This window comes from Etheostoma cragini, chromosome 8 (genome assembly GCF_013103735.1).
Source record: "Etheostoma cragini isolate CJK2018 chromosome 8, CSU_Ecrag_1.0, whole genome shotgun sequence".
Classification (NCBI taxonomy): domain Eukaryota; kingdom Metazoa; phylum Chordata; class Actinopteri; order Perciformes; family Percidae; genus Etheostoma; species Etheostoma cragini.
The window spans coordinates 6,765,735-6,788,438 of NC_048414.1; the positions used below are offsets into that span (position 1 = coordinate 6,765,735).

At 41.4% G+C, this 22,704-nt stretch overlaps 1 long non-coding RNA gene across 1 annotated transcript in view; it reads left to right on the forward strand.

The window, feature by feature from the left end:
- The window catches only part of LOC117949145, a 47,302-nt gene extending 28,192 nt beyond the window's left edge, over window positions 1-19,110 (forward strand). The window contains exon 3 of the long non-coding RNA XR_004657632.1: window positions 19,055-19,110. This is a non-coding gene — a long non-coding RNA (uncharacterized LOC117949145). The remainder of the gene's footprint in view (window positions 1-19,054) is intronic.
- Window positions 19,111-22,704: the final 3,594 nt, after the last annotated feature.

A 22,704-nucleotide genomic window follows, 5' to 3' on the forward strand; every position in this document is an offset into this window, starting at 1 on the left:
TTTTATTGTCTGTAAAGCGTCCTTGAGTGTTAGAAAGGCGCTGTTAAATAAAATGTATTATTATTATTATTATTATAGATGTGGAGTGTGGCGCATTCATCGTCGCTTGCCCGTCGGTGCTTCATCACCACAGATGACTTGGCTTCAGTACTTCCATACACAAACGTGTATGTATTCTGTGTCTCACTAATAGCTTGGGTTAGGCTGTCAATGCATATTCGACCCAGACTGTGTGTCAAAGCACTTGCATTTGCAGCTGTTGTAAAGGTCACTAGCGAACACTGGGTGTTGCTTGACCTCGACCCAGGTGTGTTAAATCACACAGAGCTGTTGTAATTTAGGAGGGGAAGGGAAGATATGAAAGAGGCAAAAATTCTGGGAGAGAATATATAAATCATGGAAAGTGAGAGTGACACTCTGGCTGAGGCCAAAATGAAAGAGAATGGCCTTTTGTGATTATTAGCTGTCCAAGGAGCAGCTCCAGCATGGGACCTCAAAGGTCCCTTTTCCAAGGCACATTAACAAGCTCCGACCGGGGGATCCCGAGGCGTTCCCAGGCCAGGTTGGAGATATGATCCATCCACCTAGTCCTGGGTCTTCCCTATGCCTCCTCTCAGTTGGACGTGCCTGAAACACCTCCCTAGGGAGGCACCCAGGAGGCATCCTTACCAGATGCTGGAACCACCTCAACTGGCTCCTTTCATCTCTACTCCGAGCTCCTCATGGATGACTGTGCTTCTCACCCTATCTCTAAGGGAGATGCCAGCCCCCCTCCTGAGGATACTTTCGGCCACTTGTACCCTGGATCTCAATCTTTCGGTCATGACCATAGGTGAGGTAGGAACGAACACTGCAATAAATTGAATGTAATACCGCACCCGCTGCACTGATTCTCTGACCAATCTCCCGCTCCAAACAAAACAGCAAGCTCCAAGGACAAAATATTATATAATATATAAAGACATTTTTGAGAGAGGACTGCAATGGGTAGATTGCCTATTTGTATTGGAGTGTTAACGCTTTAGTGCGTAACTGTTTTATGTTAATGAACCTCTGTTTCATTCAAGCCATTGCCAAATGAGTTAATACAAAGCTAATTAAGATCTGCTCTACCACATGTCTGGTGACATGTGCGAGGAGAAACTAGAGTGAAGAAAATTACCTCTTCTGGAGAGTACATTATGTTTTTTTAATCCTCCGTGTCCCCCTTGGTTACAAGAAACTGCTTGGGCAAGGGGCCGGTGTGCGATTGCAGAAGGCTTGTGTCATGTGGCTGCATCAAGAGTGGTGTTGTAATTACTTAGAATTCCTCATGGGGGAGACAAAAACTATGCACTAGCTTTAAAGGAACAATGGCTTCTCTATTTTCCTACAGATGGAATTTGGAGTCAGGTTGGTGGCTCAGGAAGATCCAATCATTCCATTGTTATCTGGTAGGACGATGGTGATGTAGTTGTCCTTGGAGACAAAAGGGGGACTGAGTGCACCTGGACACCCCTTTCATTCCACAGCTACAGTAGTCCAATGGCTCGCAGCATTTTTAAACAAATTATTCCTGGAGCAAAATTACAGTGGGTTATGTAAGAGTTAGAGGTAGCCGCAAGGGATCCATACCTGCCAGTGCAGACATATCCATGCCATAACGTTGAAGGTGGGTGGGTGAGTGAGTGCAGTATTTTTTTGTCATCTGTCAGATTTTGGAATGAACAATCACTTAAGTAAATATTTGGAGCAGATTCATGCCAGGTGATTAAAAAAAAAAGTGATGCAGAGCAAGGGAAATGGAAAGAAAAGAGAAATGGACCATTATGCATGAAAGTGGATTCAACAAGGACATTTTATGTGAGAATGACTACTGTGGACTGAAGGACTGTATTTGCTCATATAAGTTTTAAGCATTAAGGGCCGATATCCATTTACGTGTCAATCATATAATGTACTGGGCAGCCACTCAGGTCTCTGCTGCAGGCCAGTCTATTGAGCTTGGGGTAGATGTCTCGGCACTTGGGTGTTAAGTAATGAAGGGGACTCATGGAAAGTGTCAGCGCCCCTTTCCTCTTTTCTCCAACTGGCTCAAATGCTGAGGCATACAGTATACATGTCAATGCATGCAATTGAATGGTGGGATGCCTTTTGAAGTGTACTTACTGGTTTTGTTTCTACCTTCAGTCTTGGGCATGACTCGGTCTAAGACTGTCACTTTGACTTTACAACTGGTGAGGGAGACCAACTACATTGGAGCTATGCTGAGCTTATGCTGTCAAAGATGTGGGTCTGACTGGACAGTAGACTGCAGTCTGAGGCCATATGTTCAGGAAAAGGAAGTGACACCGAAAAAGGTGTCTTTTGTAATGATGGGACTGTACAGATTAGTTAAGCATCTGTAACGTTGTCCCCATCAAGCGCACATACTATCAACTCATGCCAGTTCTTACTCTTGGTTGGTCTTAAAACAATAACATCCCTTTTAATAGATGCAATAAATGTATCATGCATGTCTGGATGTGCCGAAAAGTGCTGCCACATGTAAGGAACTCGATGGGGTTAAAGAGGTCATTGTTGTCATCGTGATCCCAACCCATAACATGCTCATTAAATGCGGGGTCAGAACACGTGTGACCCATTTACTGTGCACATGTATATATTTACAAATAAATCACAAATAAATGCAGCATCTGTCGCCACGTGAATGCAGTCAACAACATCTGTCTGCCTCCAATCCTCTTGGATGATACAGATCCAAACTGAGACTGCATTCAAGTGTCCACAGGCCCAAGATACACCCAGAAGTTTAACTTTTGCTTTAAAAAAATGTTTCTTAATTAGCATCAGTGGCCTCCCAAACATTTCCAGCCGTAAGTAAAAGTGGAGGAAGGACCCAAACTGCACAGTTGTCAAGGATGCTGCTGTTGAGCATCAGTATACAACATATTTAGAGGCTGTTTCACGCCCCACCCTGGCCCAGGCCAGTGTAATCTAGATTACTGTCAGAATCATCTTTGTCGTTGTGGGTGGTGCATGTGTGGATAAATCATACTGAGCAGAGAGGTGTCCATAGGGCCCATTTATTGAGGAAGCAGGGGAGTGCAATCAGTGATATTTAGTTGAGCACACATGCTTGTGCATATTTGTAGGTTTTTACCTTGCAAATGTCTCCCCACTGACTGTATGGAACATGACCAACAATCTCGTGTTTCAAGGCCGAGATAGTTTGATATGTGCCTGCGGTTAACTTTCTGTGTGTGTACCTGTTTGCACAATCGCTGCTCTGTGTACACACTTGATGTAAGCATATGTTCACGAATGTCTGTTCTATCTCTAGTATCAATAGTTAGTAACGTTTATTAGCAACAGTAACAGCCTGTGGCAAAGTTATAGGTGTGGTGGAAAATGAGGACTTGTAGTATCAGAGTCAGGGTGTGTTTTCATTTGATTTGGATGCGTTTCAATTCCATCATGACTGTCCCAAATGATCCATTCCATCCATTCCAGCTTTAAGCTTGTAATCGCAGGTATTTGTTTCACACCGATTTAGGTTTATGTACTGACTTTACTACTAAGGTCAGTCAAGTGAAGAGATGCACGGTAAGTACCTTTTTTTTTTTTTGTCGGACTATACCTTGCGTCAGTATTGATTTAGAATAACTAAAATTGTATGTTGATACATGCATGTTGAAAGCGGTTCCCATGAACAAAATGTATATTTACTTAGGTGGATGTTTGATTTATGCATGTGTTTTAAGGTTGTGATGGCTTACAAATATACCATATATTTTTGCGTACTGTGCTTTACTTTGCTCACACAGTATGTGTGATTGTGACATGTATGCTTGTGTGTATGTGAATGAGAGAGAGAGACAGTGATGAGGAGCTTTTGGTGACATATCTAAACAAACCTGACATTATATCCTTAGCAGGCATCAGAGGTGCATCTCTCAGACAAGCTGAAATGTCAGTCTTTGAAGATTATAACATGCAGTGCAATAACATGAATCTTTTCCCATGTTATTACAGTTTTTGTTTGGAGTATCGCGGCTCTGCACATGGAAGCTATTACCCTGAAGGATTAGGAGTGCTTTTCCATAGAGAGAAACTGGGCTGGAGACTATCTATGCATTATGCCCAGGGTCTTATTTTTCCCTGAAGCCCCCTGTCTTCTTTGTGGAGGAGAGGAAGGCCTGGTTTCCTTATGAGACTAACCATAAAGAGTGTGAAACCTGGCCCACAAGAAGTTGTGTGCAGTCCTAAAAGGAAAGGCCACTTTAGGGTATGTGAAAATAGGTTTCAATTTAGGATTATTTCATGCATTTAATAAATCACTTCTGTCCTTTGCAATATTAATAGAACTGAGGTGCAGTTCTCTACCAATACAACAGAGGGATAAAGTCCACTTCATTTAGTCACTTCCTGTGGTGGATTATAGCTTTCCATCCCTAGCTGAACTTCACACTACAATTAATATCCAGGTTTTCCGTGATGGAACATCAACCGTCTCTTGCTTTCAAATTAAGAACCATCTGGGTTCTTCCTTGCCCATCCAGAGACGGTCCTCCAAACTATGCCCAGCTGCTGGATTCAGTGGTCCAGACTCAGCAAGCCTGTTAAAGAGAGGAGAGTCATAGGAAGCCCATCTGGACTCCATCAGGACTAGGTAAACAGAGCCAGATCTTACATGGAGCAATAGAGCCAGCCATTGACTCCCACCCACCAAAACAAAAGACTCAGCCAATAGCTCTAGATAAAAATGATACACACATTGTCATTAACTCAAACCGTGTGCAAAAACGCAAATCTGCTCAAAGCTTGCTGCGTCTACTTTCAGCCTTGTGCCATTTTGGTTTAGTCCTCCAGCAGAGTAGAGGAGAACAGAGGAGTTATAAATCATCTCCAAGGCCAGGTCAAGTGTTTTTCTTTCGTTTTTTTGTGATCCATTCAAACTGTTATAATAATGTCTGCTGTTTTACTGGCCTATATCTTTGTTAACCTCCCCCTGCGCTTACCACACACTAGCCAGTGCTATCCTCACTCTGCCACAAGTAAAAAATGATTAGTTTCAAGTCAGATTGTGGTCGATTGAGAGTGAGAAAGAATTGTGTTGCTGCACTTGAAGTTTATTTTTGATATGTTTTGTAATTTTGTGCAGTTGAGTCCAGAGACTAGCAAATCTGAAAATGACCTAAACCTATTTATTCAAGACTGTATGAGATCACAGAGATACAGTTCCACAGTCCCCTGTAGAACTGTATGGAAATGACCTTATAACACCTTGCGTGTGTTTGAAGATTGTCTGCATGGTTGATTTAGTGCTGCCACCTTGGAATTTGGGTGTCTCCACTTGGATCTCTGTTTAGTGTACATGAAGCTGTGAGGTTATATACAAAGGACGCTGAAAGAGAATGAAGTAAAACAGCAAGTTTCCACGTGTTCGGATTATACTCCTCGTTCTCTTCAAGACTACAGGCACAAAAACAACAACTTGCTCCTTCAGCACTTATTCTCCCAGCCGCCAGTTAGCACTGTGTATTTCTTCCTGCTAGCATAAAACAAGTGGTCCAGCTTTACTTCATGTTCCAGCATCGTTAACTGTTGTAGACCTAACCCGGTCTTGTTGTTACACAGTGCAAGGCTGGATTGTTCCACTGGCACACTGTGAACTCCACACTTCATTACTTCAGTGTTTTATTGACTTGAGATGTTTTTCTGTCTTTCAAATAGAAAGATGAAGTGTACCGACCTTGCACTCACTGCACATTTGATGTCTTGTTCTATGTGGTGATCAGCCTTGGAAAGAGGACCAGTGGCCATAAAGAAACTAACTGCTCTGCGTCTTGTGTCTGCAGAGATTTATTGTAATAATCAGTTGTAAGCGGTCACGGCCAGGTCAGCTACTTATGGAAATAAGCAATTCTAATAATGATAATAGGCTTCCTTTTATAAACATATGAGATTTGACTTAGTGCCTCATTATAACCAATAGGGACCCCAGTGGTCTGTGTTGCACACCTCACCAGCGTTTCACAGTTGGAGATGGAGGAGGATTTGGATTGTTGGAGTAGAAGTTGTCATCTGGAGAACACTTCCATTGGGAGCCTGCTTCCAGACATTGAAAACAGTTTGGGGTTAGCTGCAGACTGAAGGATAGCTGGCCTCTGCTTGTTCCCCTGCTACATACAATTTCTGAGCGTGAAGTCGTACTGCTTTAATTTTCACAATAATATGTGACTGGAAAACTATGCAACTATACTGTGTAAGTCAATTTGAATACATCTATACTAGAGTGAAAAGCTTGGTCCAAACTACATTTAACCTGCCTGGGTTCTCTTTATTTCTGTATCTTCAGTTAAGGTCAACCATGAGGGCATACGGCAGCGGTTGTCAAAGCTTTCAGTCTGGCCCGCAGAATAATAATAATAATAATAATAATGAAATTGTGAAGAAGTACATGCATTCTGGTATTTAGCTTTTTCACCATTCACAGCAGATATCATTCCACAGGGAGAGGGCAAACCCGCCCCACTGTGATTGCATTTTTATTCTCATTCCACTTAGTTTTGGTATTGCAGATCTAATATTTAGTCTCACTTAACTGGACACCAAGAGAAACCAGACAAAATGTTATGCAGCTTCAAGCACAAGCTAAAACAAAAGCTGGTTTGTAGACTAACTGTGTATCTTAGTTCACCACAAATCTTGCAGTTTGGACAAGTTCTTGTATACTTTACTGCTGGCTAAAAACACCATCCTCTCCACTGGAGCGGTAAATCTATGGATGTATTTTAAGACCAAAACTAATGCATGTGTCTACCTAATAAGCATGTGAATGACGCATCATCATTCTACATACATAAAGAAAATGCAGGTTGAATTTGTTTGCAACTGCACTGTTTAATTACAAGCAAGTAGACTGCTTATCAGTCCATTTACTTAAAGCTTGGGTTTTCCACAAGTTTTCGCTTCAGGCTCTTTGACAGTGACAGTTTACTACAACAACGTTTCAGCAATCAGTCTTCATAAAGTATACATTATTATATAACCATCACTCCTCAGTGAATTGCCTCTTAATCTGAGATACTTTTAAAGAGCCAGTTGTCATTATGGACATCTCCCACATATTTTTTAGGAGTTTGCTCACACTGATACAAAAATACAGCATTCATTTCTTAAGAAGTGAAAAGATCAAACAAGAATTAGCGTATTAGGGATAAATACATGTTAGTTTCTCTATTTGAAAGTCCAGCCCGCGGAGTGTCTGCTAAGGAAAGTTCTGGTCCTTGGAAAAATGTAGTTGATGACCCCTGGCATACCTTGGAATACTCCTCACACTTTTCACAGTATTTTAAAAAAGGAGGGTCAAACCAAGAGTTTTGCATCTGTTTTGTACTCCCTGTTTTCTTCATCTATTTACACGAGAATGTTTGACGTCAGGTGTCCTCTACACTGTTAGATATGTTGGGAACTGTAGTACCATGTTCATCATCTGCCATGCCCCTGAATGACTTCCAATGATCATATCCCACTCAACACGTAGTGTTTGCAGGCCTAACCACCGCTAAAAAGAGGCTGGCTCTACGCTGGCGACCTCCTTACACACTTACACCTATACAATAGCTGAACACTTCTTGATGTAATTACCATGTAGCTTTCAGTGGCTGGAATGCATAGCGCGAGCGAGAGAACCATTTCACTGTGGGTTGGTGCTTATAATAAGGTAAAGGAGCTAGCAAAATAGGGATGTTGTCTGTTTTCTTTCAACGCTTGATGCAAGTGATGCATGATGCTGTATTGCTTTAACTTATCCTGAGATCTTGGAGGTGGGGGGTTGAGAACTTTACTGACTGAGAATTGAGAACATATATCATGAAATGCACTTTATATTGGATTCATGTGTTTTTCTTGCTGTCTTAGAAAAATAAAATAAACACATTGATCACATAAAAGCTTGGTCAATTCTGCACTACAGTACCTTGCTTAAAAATTTAATATCTCTCATTTTCATGTGTTTTAAAACCATGTACAGTTATGAAACCATGTACAGTTATGATTGTGGTGGTCCTTAAATTCACACTTTGTATTTTATCTGCACATGGCAACTATAGCAATTTAAGGTATAAATAAAGTAAGGCAACTACAACACTTGGTTACTGTTAGGCCTAGTAACGCTTAATCAAAAGGTGAATATTAATTGCACGTTTGGGACGGGTTGCAAACTTGTGTGTCCTGCCTGAAAGTCAGATGTGCTACACGCCCATCCACCACCCCGACCTCCACACCCTTACTTTCTGCCTAGCCACATAAAGGGGACACTGCTTCCTGCTTAGTATATGCATGTAAGTCGTAGTGAAACTGTGCTCATAGGCCTGTCTTTACCTGTAAGAGGAAAGATTGATGCTGACTTAAAAAGGAGCTATATTTCAAGCCTGCCTCATCGCCCAATCAAGTGCAGGTTTTTACATTGAAACAGGAATTCAGAAAGTGTACTGACAATATAAATGATGATTATATGACAAAAAAAGTGTGGAAGAGACAAGGAAACAGTGACAGTGAGTGTAAGCGAACTGTTATGTGAATGTGTGCATATATCCATGTGTGTATTTAATATATCTGTGCAGTGGGGATTCCTTTACCTTTTAGCAAGGAGAGCATTGCATTATGTCACTTATGAACACCATGTGTCTCTCTTGCCAACGTACATGAAAAGCGTTTATTAGATCTATATGTTGAAAATGAAGACAGTACCACATGTAGGTCCATCATTGAATTTGACTAAAACTGATTAAAACCTTTCATAAGCATGTGAACGTTCAGTCCTGCTGTGGGGCAGTCTATACTGTACCTGATGCAAATAATACACACACCGCTGGATGTTTTTGGTTTGGTGAGGTTAATTGATTTTTATGAAGAGCAGATGCTTTGGCTGGGAATGGGTTTTGCCCAGCTTCGAGGCAGTTCCAAATAGGATCTGCTTGATTTTAAACAGAAAGTATTATGTTTAAGGTTAGCACCTTCAGTTAGCCCTACCTTGAAGGAGGTCATTTTTGTTCCCCCTTAAATCCAACTAAATGGTACTGTATGAAATGCCATTCAAAACATTCAATCTGGGCCATTTTACCAAACAAAAAATAACATTGACTTTTGTAATGAAACATGGATCAATAGGTCTAAAATGATCTTATGAGAGTGACGAATAGCTAAGCCTTTATTACAGAGCAAGAACGTTTTCAACACAGCAGGAGTATGGCGTTGTTGACGATTCATATATAACCCATTTTAAATAATTGCTTTCTTCTTTCTAGCAGCAGGTAAACCACCTCTGTATATGTGAGAAGATAAAAGTGAGATAAGTGTTGGAATCCCACCCCATAATTTGAGCACGTAAGTCATCTTAAGTGCACCATAAGCCTCTGTCCCTCACCACATTCCTGTGCCACCCAGACTCCAAATTACTGTAAACTAACCCAAAGCCACACCATGGCAACGGAAGGGTGTCAATTTGGACAGGAAAGAATTTATTTGAACACGACTAGAGTTGCTCTGGCTCAGCTCCCTGGTGGGGATGTGGAGAGGGTCTGTCTCTTGTTACTCTGTCCCTTGACGTATATGCCACATGCACCCTAAACAATAGCCGATTCATCCATCCACTTCTCTGTCTGTCTGCGGCAGCCAGAGGAGGCCGCCACAAATAAACACTTGAAAATCTCTCCTAAGTGAGAATAAAAAATAAAAAAATACAGTGCGTGCAAACATACACAACTTACATTCACGACATAAAAGAGGTGGTATGAAGAGTACATTGCTTAAAAGACAGATGCAAAAGTAGTATTGGGTGATCAGAAAAATCTTTAACGCATAGAGTTGAGGCATTGGAATAGAGAGAAACAAACGGTTTAATGCATCCCTACTTGCATTTGTATATGGATATCGCCTACATTGTTCCTCTGAGTACCTGGTATGACCTTAGCTGACTGATTCTTATCAGTCTCATATTTCTGTGTGTCTGCTCTCTGAAATATCTGGGAGGCCCTGCGATGGAGCGCTGAACCTAAATGTCATGCCCTTCAAACAAAGGATGTTATTTCTCCTCCACCATTTACTTGCATGATACACTATGACGTTGTTTTTTACTTAGGTAGCATAGAGAAGTAATTGATTCACGGCGCCTTGCATGGACACATACTGTAGGCTCTGTAGACGCTGGGGCAGCTGGCTCAGGTCACAGTCCAGAATAATAAAACCATAGTGGGGTGATGTGTGTGAACCCTACTGGACAGTCACCCCCTTTTTCTTTATTCTCCCCTCCCCCAAGTTATCCTCCCCAGCCCTGGCCAGAGAGTGGAGTTAATGATGGGCCCCAGAGTTCCCCAGTAGGCCTCACTTACTGGTTCCACTCTGAATGAGTGTCTGTTCCCTGACATCTCCATCTCTCATCACCACCCCATCAATCCCATGCCTCTGTAACCATCCCTGCAGAGACAGGGCTCCACTTTGTCCTTAAACCCACCCCACTTCCTTACTAGTCCCCCTGCCTCATAGCCCCCAACTGTGCATGGGGCGTGACAGCTACCCAACAGCAGAGGCCCCTAAATGACAGAAATCTTAGCCAAAGCCTCCCTCTATTCCCCAGTGCATCACAATACCATTGCTAGATGCATCAGCATCCCCCAACATATCCAAATACCATGTGTCTGTCCAAGAGTGAGAGACCATCCCCCGCTCTGTATATCTATAATGAAGCCCCTCTACCATGCTTTCATCCACATCAAGGTCCCCTGACCCAGTAAACGCCTCCAAGATCAAGGCTTCCTCCAAGAATGGAGGTGGATGTTATCATAGCATTCCAGCTCATGTGAAGGTATGCCAATTAGTATAGCTGGAGAATGTTGTTTTACTAGACTCTTTCACTAAGCCCCCACCCCAACGGCAGGCACATGTGGCAAGCTCTTAGCTGTCACTGGAATTGACATTGATACTGAAACTTGATATTTTGTGTTCCAGCTGCTCCTACATTTATTACACAATATGGAAGAAATGTATAAATTCTACAGAAGGTGGCATAAAACCAATTCTGTCAGTGTCAAATATGAGTGGTATGACTCAAAAACAGTTCCAGTCTTATACTATACTGTGTGTGTGTGTGTGTGTGTGTGAGTGTTCACTTTTTACAAACTCCAGTGCTCACTTTTATGCTCCAGACTGGTTTAGTGTGTGTTTGCGCTGAAGAGTAAACATACCAACTCTGGTGCTTATTTGTATGATTTTCCTCCAGTCTCCTCTTGGAAATACAGGCAGTTTAGACAAAAACAAATTTTTTTCAGACAATCCATGACAGTGTCGGTCAGACATGCTGTTAAAATTAGGACATCCTAGTCTAACTACAGTAAAGCCTTTCTGAGTGGTTCACATGCTGATGATAATCCAGGGAATACAGTATTCTTGATTCACAAAAAGTCCTTTTAACTAGGCACTCTGGTAGTAAATCTTTGACCGACTTCATATGACACAGGCTGTACACAGGCTATACTGTAGAAGTCGATGGGAAGTCCTGCTGATCTCTCCTATTGGTTAGAACCAAAGCAGATTTGAAGCTTGATTTTGGCTGTAGGACTTGGGAACACGTCCCAGTGTAACAAATCACAGGATTAATACACATACATACAACAATGATTTGACTTTAGAGCCACCTTGTAGCACCTTTTCTTTTGTTCGGACTGCAGAGATTTAAATGAAGAGACACAGAAAGTCGAGTTTGCGCTGTGCACTAGACCTCTACTCAACCATATGCCCAAACCTCAAACAATGCATCGTAACTCAAAAGCATTGTTTGAGACACGAGGCACACTCTTAACACTGGTTCTTGGTCCAATCTGAACACGATACCAAATGTCTTCAGCTTCCTCAGAAATACAGTACATGCCTCTGTCCAGTTCCTGAACGCACTCTTCATGCAGCAAATAACCACTTGAGCACATTTGCAATGTCCTCTAACCAAAACTTTTCTTCTCCCCCACTTTCCATTGAATACTCCTCCTGTAGGCGGAATAAAAACAGGCATTCCTGTCTCATAGGGCTTTAATGTGTTATTGTAGACAAACCTAAATGTCTTGGCAGAACGACTTGTAACTAAAAAGGAGCCTCCACTTTTAGGATTGTTTTTTATGTTTTTGTGCCTGACAAACAGTTGTGACTTGGCAGGGGTATGTCATTGTGTCCAGTAGCTAGGAGGAGACCTGAGGGGTTAGAGAAGGATGTCGGGTGAGTGGATGTTTGCCAATGTGGGGTGGAATAGTGGTCTCACTTGCCAAAGAGTGCTGTGGTCCAACAAAAATGTGATACGACTACTCTGCTCTCTATAAATCAATGGGCTAGCTGGTTTGGACCGCAAGTCCACAGCCTAATGATTTATTTGTAAGTAGCACTACTGGTAAGAATTTTAGAATGAGATCATAGACTTTTATGTCTACAACTATTTTTTTATTCAAACTTACATTTCTGTAATTGCACATATGTACGCTTCAATCACAGGCAGGTCAAATGTAGTGTTGTATTTGTCTGGATTTTCATTCATTCTGGCCAGGATTCCTAAGGGACTTGTGGTTTGGTGCAGTGTAGGTTCCTGGCCTCTCTGATTCTGCTGGTGGAAGGATATATGATAGCATAGGTTGTGGTGTGGCTGTTTTTTGTGTTTGTGTTTCTGTGCAGACTGCCGCAATGTTTTTGTTCCTGCAGAAGTGTGATTTGGCCTCAGGCTGTCATGGCACCTGGTTTCAAGTGGGACGTCAGTTGGGATAACAACATGATCTTGATTTAGGATCTTAATGCTTCCTGCAGATTCACCGTACACAAAAACAGCTCATAAGACTGGATATCTGTTTAAAGACTCTGTGTGCTTGAATCTGCTGTATATCAAACGAGGATTGCTTTAGATATTTGTTTTGACTTGCACATCTTGCCAATTTTGTGATCTGATCAAACATGATAACCATGTCGCTGGAGGACATAAAGAATGTTGAAGTTATCATCTGGATTGCAGCTGAATAAAGGAAGCTCAAAAGCATGAGCCTAGAAGCATTGTATGGGAAATGTTTGCTTGAAAGCACGTCATTTGAGTCTTCACGTGAATAAGATTTTCCCTCTATGAAAGACATTTATATCATTTTCCATACGAAGATGGTATTTTTCAAACCATGAGTCTGGACGGCTGCCTGTAGAGGGATTGTTTAATGAGTTTCAGTGTGTATTCCAGCAGCTTTTAATAATGTCAAAAAATGTAAAAACATCACCTCTACTGTTGGATAAATCAGCATGGTCTGATAACCCCGCAGCAAAGCACAGACCGAATAACCTTTGTGAAAACTTATTTTAACCTGATGGTGAATAAAAAGGCTCCTTATCATAATTAACAGAGTATTATAATAGGGACTTTCTGTCAAATGAATAGTGTTAAGTTGCAGTTATAATAGGTTTTTTTTGTTCTACATAGTAAGAACATTGTTCTAAATGTATTAACAATATGCTTGTAAGCTTAAAGGGCTCGCATTCTGCTCATTTTCAGGTTCATAATTGTATTTAGAGGTTATATCAGAAAAGGTTAACGTGGTGTAATTTGAATGTAAATGTACTGTATTTATATAGCGCTTTTCTGGTCTTAAAAACTACTCAAAGCGCTTTTTACGTCATACAGGAACCGTTCACCATTCACACACATACATACACTGTGACTGAGGCTGCCACCTGCTAATCAGATTACCCTCACAGACAACTCAGGGTTCAGTGTCTTGCTGAAAGTTAATCAATACTTCGACATGGGACTACAGGGCCAGGGATTGAACCACCAACCTTCCAATTGGTAGGCAACCGCTCTACCACTGAGCCACAGCCGCCCCTTTAAACAAAAAACAACACCAGCTCCTCTTTTCACCCTGTGTGCTGAGCTCGCTGTTTTAGCTACAGAGTGAAGCATCGCACTTCTATTCCATCTTTGTTGAAAGTTGCACATGCTCAGTAGTAGAGCAAGACCAATATACTGTCGGGCCGATACTAGGCATTTTCCAAACTATCTGTATCGGATTTATAATTGCAGATAAATGAATATTTAAAAAAACATTTTTCAAAATGGTCGAAACCCTTCAACCATGTGAGCGTTGGCGTTGTATATTTTGTCCACCAGAGGACGCGCTACAACGTCCAAGTTGGCAACACTTTTGTTCAAAGGACTTTAAGTGTCATATCTTAAGTTTGTATCTTTATACATTTTATACATCAGAACGTTAATATATTTTGATCTTCCTCTGTTCTGTTGTGAAACAAACAAGTTTATTTTTTAAATCATATTATTATTTTAGTGAAGACTCATAAATAACTACTAATAACAAATGTTAGGGAAGTCTGTTTATGTTTTGTGATACGTTTCTGGATATATTTAAAAAAATACATATCTGTTGATATATCAGATTTTTAAATCACCAAATATCGGTCGGTCTCAACTAAGTAGCTAGGTAAGGACAACCTGCCAGTCAGAAGCAGAGTAGGAGGGCGTGCCACGCTAGCAGCTAGGCGAGCGTTATAACGTGTGTTACATTATAACGGCCATCACAGATGTAAAGGTTGGACTGCAATAGATCTGTTCCGAGCAGTTTGTGAACAGTGTTTTCTGTTGCAGATGGAAAGTGCCTTTGGGGTGGACTTTGGGCTTTTTCACTTTGTAAACCTATAATATGCACAAAAAAGATATATAACACAATAAAGGAAAGGAAAAAAGCCAAACAGCATAAAATGAGCACTTTAACAAAATACTTTCATGTTAGCTGTGCAATGAAGCAATGTTAACGACTTCTGGGTCACCACTAGGTCTTGGAACGTGTGCTCTTGATGCAGGTGGGACTGCAGCACACCAGGGTCTTTTTACTCAGATGGATAATAATTCTGGAAAAAGCTGGATCCTGACCTAATTAGAAACAGGAATGACAATATGTCATGCTGGTTTAGTCATGGTTTCAGCAAGTTCAGCAAGGACTGAGATCATCTAGTTACATCGTAAGTCCAACATTTAAATCCCTTAAAGACGATTTGATTTTTGTCATGGCTCCTGTTCAGGTCAACCCTCCTCACATGCACTTGTGACAGTAATATATAAAGGACAAAACTAAAACCCAACTCCATGAATGGCTTTGAAGTGTATTTTAATGTTTCAGGTTGTGCACACACTGTAATCCCTTATGTAAAACCTTGGCTCATAGAATGTACCCTGGTGACACTACTTGTGTGTTGTTGAAGTTGTTGCTTTTGTATTAGAACCTAAACCTGTTGACGGGATGATACATGGTTTTGTGTATTTGTGTGGACAAAAGAGAGATAGGACAAAAGTTACAGAAGAAAAGAGAATCTGTGTGTGCCAGAAAAAAGTGCCCGGTACCTCACTGAGCAAGGGAGGTATGATCTGCTTTTCATTCCCCTCTAAATCGGCTCTCTCAAATCACCTTTCTGTTTAAAACCAACCATCACAAGTGCAACTTATTAAAATGCATGCAAAATAGATCACATCACGCAACAAAAATAAAACGCACGCATATAACCCATAACACACAACAATAAAAACACACGCAAATAGATCACAACATGCAACATTAACAAAACAAATGCAAATAGACCACAGCCACCTCGTTGATTTTAAGCTTAAATATTTTTTATGTGCAATAAAGTCATTTATTTAATTGTTGCTGTAAGTCAGTTGATTTCTCGTTGCATAAGAGAGCATAAATACATAAATCTGCAGGAGACACCCCATTTCCTGTAAAAACTAGGAGCCAGGAAACTTATGCCAATTTTGGCAAAATCATCACATGTACCAGCAAGCTATCAGTAGAAAATAGATTACAATGTATATACTGATATATGTTATAGGTATAACACCAAACACAATATATAATTTATGTATTTTCTTTCTTCATTAATTTAAGATTGTAACAGTATTTTTATTTGTTACTGATTTTTTTTCTTCTATCTAGTCCTATTACTTTTATTTTTCGTTTTGCAACAGTTACTATCATTGTTATTGGTACTGTCACAGTTTATACTGTAGTTCTTCTTCTTCTGACATCAAAGACAGGATGTCAGTCAAAAACTTCCCACATTGTTATGCCGACATAGAAGAGACTTTCAAGATCAAAGATTTGGGCCTCTCAGTTAAACAAATCACATGTGAAAAAACTGTGAAAGATGCAAACAGAGGTCAGAGTTCTCTATCTCAAACGATACCATTCCCATACAACTAAGGTAATGGGCTGCTATTTAGTTTCCTCTAAGAGATAATTAAAACTTTCCCAGGGAGTCAGTAGAATAAGATATGTTCTGTTGATTATGGCAGCCAGCTTGCAAAAAGCAAGTAAAACTAAGAGCTTGTTGACACATATGGTTTCTTTCTCTGTGGCCATGCATCGTAAATTACGTAGACTATGTGAGCCCTTGCCTGGCGTACACTTTACCATTTATTTTTGTTTGTGTGCATGAGACTGCTGCACCTCTTGTTGCAATGCTTATCAGCATGCCACTGACTCATTCCTCGTGTCTGCCTTTGGTTTATGTAAGTGTGAATGACAGTAATAGTGTCAGGGTGTGGGTTGAGAAGCCATGCAGAGAGAAGACCGGCTGTGTGTTTGTGTGTGGATGTGTGGTTGTGATAAAATTGTGAAACCAGGAGCACAGCACTCGTCCATCTTGGCAGGAGACCTGCAACCCTGGAGAGGGAGAGTAGCAGCCAACCACTCTGCCAATCTCTGTCTCTCTCACTCCTGGAAACAGGTCTTTTTCACCCTCTATTAGATCTGATTTATACTTTTTGTAAACAGTAGAACACAGGTTCATGACATTATACATGCCTTGGCATAGGGAGGATGTACTCAAAGGGGCTAACCAAATAAAAGTGCTGCAAACACAATGAGGGCAGCAAAAAACTAAAGCCTGTACCGACCTCATGCTTTTACCACTGTGCCAGAAAACTGTCTTGATCCAGCAAGAGAATGTTTTTCATTCAATTACTCGTTCCATGTTTTTGTTCCAAGGCTTCATGCACAGTGGCTTCTGAGCAGGCCCAATCTTCCACACACATCCTCATCTCCAACACTCATTTGCCTTCCAAAACAGGCCTGCACAGGGTCCGCCTGGCACTGGTGTGTGTTTGTATGTTTTATTTGCATCTGTACAGTGTACGTGTGTGCTCATTATATTTGAGGGATATTTGCCAGAGGATAAGTTCAGGCACGTGTCATGCGGTTTACCCTCTCTATAGTTGATTGCATTGTTGTACGCACTTACCATAGATCTTGTTGAAATTGAATGTGTAAAAGGTGTTTGGGGTACATGGCTTAATCATCAAAGCCTTGCAGGTTTTTTATTTCCCTGCAAATGGCAGATGTAATTGTAGTTTAAAATTATCTGGAATAAATCATGTCCACACTTTAAGTGTGGATTGTCTCACTGTTAACACGTTGCAAAGTACGGTAGGTCTGTTGCAGCTTATGATTGATTTCATTCAAGAATTCTTGTATTTTGAAATAGAGGACCGCATGGGGCCGGCCAGCCTGCAGGTCTCGCAAAATGCAGCTGTTGGCAGCACAGTATTGGGGTGGGCACATATCAATGTGCTGTCATGATTCTGTAATCCATTTGTTGGCATGCCATAGCTTGCCATACCCGCACCAAATAGCAACATGTTTGGCAGAGGTAACAGCTCCACTGACTTGATTGTTACTGATTGATGATACTGGCTGACAGATTTTCCACATTGGATTACAAGATTGGAAAGATACTGTAAGCTGCTTTGTGCCAGCAGAGCATTGGAGAAAAAGACTGCAAGATGGTAAACATGGATGTAAGCAATGCTAGATTTAAAATACTTTGGCATTGCAAATATTTTATGAGTATGAAAAAGCACTCAACATGTTTTTATATACCTAAAAGATACTTGTTGAGTAAAACTAAAGTTAATCAAAACTTTGGTTTCTTTGTTGTTTCAAAAGAACTCAGACATATTGGTTAGCAATTTGTGGACTTATGTGAACACTCCAAAGGGACTAAGCCCCCTCTGAAACGAACCGTATGTGATCACAACAAGCTTCAGGTTTGTTTTGCCTTTTGTCTTTCTGTATGTATTTTACCCCGAGGCCCCATCAGAGCTGACGTGGACCAGAAAGAGAACTGAGTCCTCTTTCAAGAAACCTGACAATGTCAGCGCAAAAATAACTGTCTCTTTTCTATTGGTTCACTTTGGTTCACTTTAAGAGAACTATAAGTATAAACAATTTGCAAGTGTAAATTGTTTTTATCCAAATGTAGAACTTTTCAGGTACTCCACATTAGGTACACTTATAAAACATATGATTTTGAATTCTAGCACCACAATGCTTTGACGATTATATTTTTGACCATATTTGCCCATTACTACGCACCTACCCAGTTTTTTACTAAATATGTTTGCCTTACAAATTAAAAGGTGTTCTTGATTGCTCAACTTAATTGATGCTACTTGTTTGAATTATTTGTTTGTTTAGTGTGTCTAAGTCTACTGGCTGCAAGGCAAATTGGCCCACTGGAACAAGAAAGATTTACTCTACGGTTTTATGATGACTGTTCTTGCTCAGTCCTGTCCTAAATCATCACAGTTTCCACATTAATATGCCACATTTAAACATGTTTATCTCTGCTACAAAATCCTGTCAAATGTTTATGACTGCTAAAGATTCTATCCCTCTGCTTGTCTAGAGAGATAGGAGACCATTTGGGCTAAAAGATCAGCTTAGGAGAATTGAGGTTTTATCATTGCAAGAAAAGATTTGGTCTCACTGATCTTTGCAGTTTTCTACAAAAAGACCAGTGTGCATTATCTGCTAAGTGCAATAAAAGCTCGGTTTGCTGCTACATCAGTAATTGATGAGGAAAAATGTATTGTAAAGCTGCTGAAATTGGCACTGTAGATTTGTGTAGATGACCGGGGGATGACCCAGTTTATTGGCAGTGTCTGGCTACATCTGCATAACACATTTCTTTCTTTTATGTCCTACAGCCCCACTTTTGACCCTCGTCTCAACTGATTTTCCAAAGACCAAAGGCCACACAGGTAAAATGTAGCTTAGGTTTTGCTATCAAATATTGAATCTCACATAAATGCATGCATATATAGACCTACACATACTCACACACATTCTCTCCCTCTGTCTGTCTTTCTGGTTGTGGTTAACATGCGGTTATCATTTTAGTCCACACTCCTCCCCACCTCCCACAGTGTGTGAGTTTGATACTGTGATTTTAATTGCTTGGTCTTTGCTATAATTACATGCAAGTGTGCTTCACTCTGTGTGCCACGCCACTGTTTTTCCCTGCAGGATCTGGCAGCTTGTTTATGTATGGATAAGAGTTTTATTGGTCTGGACAGTGCACAAACGATAAGTGAACAGCCAGTGATGTGCTTTCACTGAAGCTCAATCAGGCCTGTAAACAGAGCAGGGCTGGAACAGCAGGCTAATGAAACAGACACTTAGTCCATTTTCTGCCGCTTTGATCCACATTACAGGCCCTGCTGGACCCCAGCATGCTCCTTCACTCCCCTTCACTCTGTCTTTCATGAAAATACCCATCGGGGAATGTTAATGGGGTTGATGGTCTCTGAATGTTTTAACTTTTATGAGGACACCTCTCTCTCTCTCTCTCTCTCTCTCTCTCTCTCTCTCTCTCTCTCTCTCTCTCCCTCTCCGTGCACCGAGCTCCAGCGGATCTTTTATGAACGGTGACGTCGTTATCAATTGAGTATGTGATTGGTCAGTAGGTGGTGCTTTTACATCTGATGATCTCTTATCTCCAACATGACCTGCTACCGACCAGGTTAGGTGTTTAGCATCAGTTACCACAGCGATTTAACCCAGAAACAAGTGATCCACCATCGTGATACAGAAAGCCCTGGGTTGAACCTGAAGTTAACGCCAAATCTTGCTTTGTAGTACAGGCCTCCGAAGATTAGTGAGCAGCATGCTTGGTCTCACGCTTTGCCTACTGCTTAGCAAGGCTTAAGCTTGTGTGTTTTGATATATGGATTTTTTGGAGACTATGTGCTTGTGTGTACAGTGCGACTGGGGGTGAGCATGCTTGTCTAAGCGTGTGTGTAATGTGAAAAAGGCCTTGTTTAGAGAAGTGAGTGAGCCCTGGAGGCTTGTCAATCCCCAGCAGTATCACAGCGTGGCCAGTAAGTTTTCCTAGAACAGGCAGGCATGCAGGCATGCAGGCAGGCGGGCGGGCGGGCGGGCAGGCAGGCAGGCTGGCAGGCAGGCAGGCAGGCGGCCAGGCGGGCGGGCGGGCAGGCAGGCAGGCAGGCGGGCGGGCAGGCGGAGCGGGGCGCCGCTGAGGTTGCCTGGGGATCGATACTGTAAATTTGGACCTCTGTCTGGTAACGCAGACCATAACACAGAAGTATATCAAGAGTTTGTAAGATGTATAAATCAAGGAATGGGTTTGTTGAGTTTGGTTAGATCTCCACCACAGCTATGCTCAACGTGATTTCCCCTCATGGGTGAATCACATTTTACAGGAAGCTCCATTGGCAACTACAGTACAGGGTGATAGTGGGAAGTAGATAAGGAGGAAGAGAGGGAGGACAGATTGAAATCAGCATAGACAGTCAGACAGACAGATAGATACTTAAACCCCTACTGATATGAAGGTTTCAATAATTTTGACGTGAGTGTTTTTGGCTTTTGGGCTGGACCTGAAGAGGAGGATGTGAAGAGGGCGGGTTAGAGTGAGAGCGAGAGAGACAAGAGTGAGGTGTGGAGGCAAGTCTAGGTCTGAGTGGAAACTTGAATGAAGTGGAAACTGGGCTGGAGGCCACAGCAGATCCACCTGAACCCTGCCAGAGCAATCAGCTATCAGGAGTTTAGAGAGGGAGCCATTTGCCCCTTAAGTAAATTCAACAGGGGTTTGTAGGGACTTGGCCTGCTTTTTGAGCTCTAATGCAGGGATATTTTGGTAAGTCCTCTTGTTTTCTGGAGAGGGTGCCAAACCCTGTCTGCCTTTTAATGGGATCACAGCAGACACCCCAGGAACCCCCGGCAGTTGAAGTGATTTCACTCTCTACTTCCAGCTGTGTAAACACACACACACACACACACACACACACACACACACACACACACACACACACACACACACATATGCACACACAGGCATAGGCATATGTACTATCACTTCTGATGAAATGCCTGCTGGCTCTCAACTAGGGAAATGCTCACTTTCCCTTTTTGCTCTCAAATAAAAACAAAACTCATTTTTGTGACAGATCCAAGTTTTTGGTCTTGTTAAAAAGAACGAGTTGCCTGAAAGATGTCAACAAATTTAACAAGAGCTGGTGTTGTCTTTTCTCACACTGGGAATGTTCAAATGTGAATGGCAATGTCCTGCCTCTCTCATTCTCCGTATTGCTTTTGTATTTATTCTCTCGTAAATCCTATACTTAGCTTTTTTTTGTTAACGTTAATTCTGCTAGTTTTCCTCTACTGTGTGTGGTCTTGCAACTTTATAACACATCAATGTAGTGATATGTATATTTCACATCATCCACTGTTACTGAATCATTGAATTTGTACTTAGAAACCTATTATGAATTTTGGTTGTTGGTCATTTCAGGAAGCAGTTTTACTAAGCCAGTCTGGCCTTTAGGGTCAGTTTGTGCAAAGAAGGAGGGGAGGGACCAATCTTCGTGGCCAGGCAGTAGCTCTACTGTTAAAGGCATTGGGACATTAAAGCTCCATTGTTTATGTAACCAAGAGAAAGTCAAGACTCCCTTATGGCCCCTTTGAAAAGCGGATGCCAGAGATTTTTGCCTCTGTATTTTATGGCTTATTTGCTACCAAGGAGATTGTGAGATTTCTTATGGGACTAAATCTTTCCTCACTTTGCACACGACAGGGAGAAAGTGTCTATAAAGAGAGGTTTAGCTGTTAGTCTGAACTTACTTGTATGTAGTCACGCATTGCCAGTCCTGTCTCCACAGCGCAGTTGAGTAAGGTCTGATTACATCACAGATACATTCTAGAATAGGAGAACAAAACGCTCTGGGTTGTTTGCATTTTTTTCAACCAATCTGCTTACCAGTGGATCTTTGTGTGTACTTAGGTCACAGATGTCCCAGTTAGAAAGTAAATGGCATACATCTTAACAATCATTCCCTTAAAGAACCAAGCAGGCCTGCCTTGCTGCAAGGCCAAAATGTTCCTCAAATCTTGCCATTATCAGCGTGTAGCTTGCTAGCTCTAAGTTGTTTCCCCAAAAGAAGATATTTTGAGAACGGCAACACAAAGAGAGCGGAAGGTGAGGGACATTAGGTACAGATGTCAGGGAATTTCCTGGACATGTACTTCCGTTGATCCAGACTAACTTGTGTGCGATATATCAGTCCCTGTCATACAATAGTATGCAATCAACGCAAAGACAAAAGGTAATATACGTACTTAAGCAGTGGGATTTCTATATTAAAGACAGACCGTTAATAAACCGTAAACTAAATAATGCCTTCAGTCTAATTGTCCTGCGCTGGTGAGGATTACACTCTAACACTTGTCAGCAGTTTTCACTTTACCATCAAGGCTGCCTACACTGCAAAAGAAATACCCCATAATTTACATGTCATTAGGTTTCCTTTTCAGCCTTGAGGGCTTTTTTTTCATT